Source organism: Frankliniella occidentalis, unplaced genomic scaffold, assembly GCF_000697945.3.
Source record: "Frankliniella occidentalis isolate FOCC.00 unplaced genomic scaffold, Focc_3.1 Scaffold240, whole genome shotgun sequence".
Classification (NCBI taxonomy): Eukaryota; Metazoa; Arthropoda; class Insecta; order Thysanoptera; family Thripidae; genus Frankliniella; species Frankliniella occidentalis.
Genome location: NW_026267366.1, coordinates 269137 through 270856, shown reverse-complemented (window position 1 = coordinate 270856; position 1720 = coordinate 269137).

Sequence of the window (1720 nt, the reverse complement as noted above, 5' to 3'; positions counted from 1 at the left end):
AAAAATATCCCTAGTGTCGGTTCGAGGGGTTAGGCACGAGTTGGGATTATTTTTTTTTAGAGTGTCGCGCAATTTTTCACGAATTGTTTGGCGAGTTTTTGCTAGTTTGACAGGAGTTTGACGCGAGGTGGGCGTGGGCAAGGAGACAACTGGTTGGCTAGTGGAGGCCCCCTCGTTTCGGTTGCAGTTCATTGAAGGGAAATAGTGGCCGGATTGTATCAATGCGGGAGCGAGGGGAGAAAGTAACCGACAGGTGACGTCCACAAAGTTCTCAAAGTCCACGCTGCTGAGGTCCTCATAGTCTTTTTGTTTGAACTGTTCAATCTTACCAATGAGTTCTAAAAGTGACAATCGGGAACCGTCAAGCTCTGAGTAGCCTGTGGAGAAGCTGGGGCCCGTGAGGATAGCATAAAGGCCATTTGCTGCTTTCTCGACTGTCCAGACGAAACGGTCAAGCCGGTACGGGGTCAGGTTGTCATAATATTTTTTGGGATTGGCAAATGTCATTGAATTGTGCATTTCTATAATTTCAACTGCTTCACTGAACGAACAATGCTGTAGTCTGGTGGAGGGACTCGTTAGACCAACATTTCTGCGGGGCACGACACGGGATTTTGCACTTGACTGATGACACGAATTTGCACTTAATTTTGCACTGAAATTATCAACTGCTTGTTTGCACTTTGGGAGCACACTCTGATCACTGACGGGTTTTCGGGCACAGGCTGGGGGTGAGTGGTGGCTTCTTCTGTAGTTGTCGTCCTCCTCGCTGCTGCTGCTCCTCGGTGGGTCCAAGGGGCCGGGGAGACGTCGTTCTGCAGCACTGCGCCGCCGCCGCCGGGGTAGGCTCTTCATCCCGGGTGAAATGAAGGGCTGGACCAGTACCGACGGGGGTGTCTCAGAGACGCCGCCGTGGCAGAGCTGAGTTGGCGCGCCTAACGCCTTCCAAGCTGCAGCTCCCGGACACCCGCCTCTCCTCGCAATGCGACTTGGGCTGGGGCCGTCTGGGTTTCCGTTGATGATGTGGGCGGAGGTGCTGGTGTGTCCGCCACTGCACAGCGGGCCGAGGGCGCTGGATGCAGGCGTCAGCACTCTGGGCCGGGCTGGCTCCGGCCGGTGGGCGCGCCGATGTGGCTGGGCGGCGGCCCATGGTGACGTCAGGTGACGTGTGCTCTCCATATGGAAGGGGTTTTCGACTGTTTTCCGACCTGATTTCAGGTTTTCCAGTGCCGATGCAGCTAATTTGATGGGAAAGGGGTGATTCGCGGTTGCCTTCCCAAAGAGTAGCACTTCACTGTTCTGGCTGTATACTTCAAACTGCTTGCCGTACAGGTGAGCTGCGACGTGGAGTGCCACTGGCCAGCTACTCTTGCCAGTTGCTAACCTTTCCGCGCTTTTCGCGGCCAGGTTTTCGCTGTTTGGGAGGTCCCTCCAAGAGGGGAAAATGTACCGCCATTCTTCTTTAAGGTGGGCTGCCAAACTTTTGCGGAGGAGACGGTGGTGACTCGCACTCCCGAAGATGAACTCACTTAAAGTTTTGTAGACGAACTGCATGATGTTGAGCCCTTGAAGTTCTCGTTGCAGAGGTGGTTCTTTGGTTTCTCGTAGATCGGTGGTTCTGTAGTTTCTTGTAGATCGGTGGTTCTTCGAAGGCGACGCACGGGGTCTTACGGTTGATGCACCATGTTGAATAGAAAAGGTTGAAGTTTGGTATGAAGAC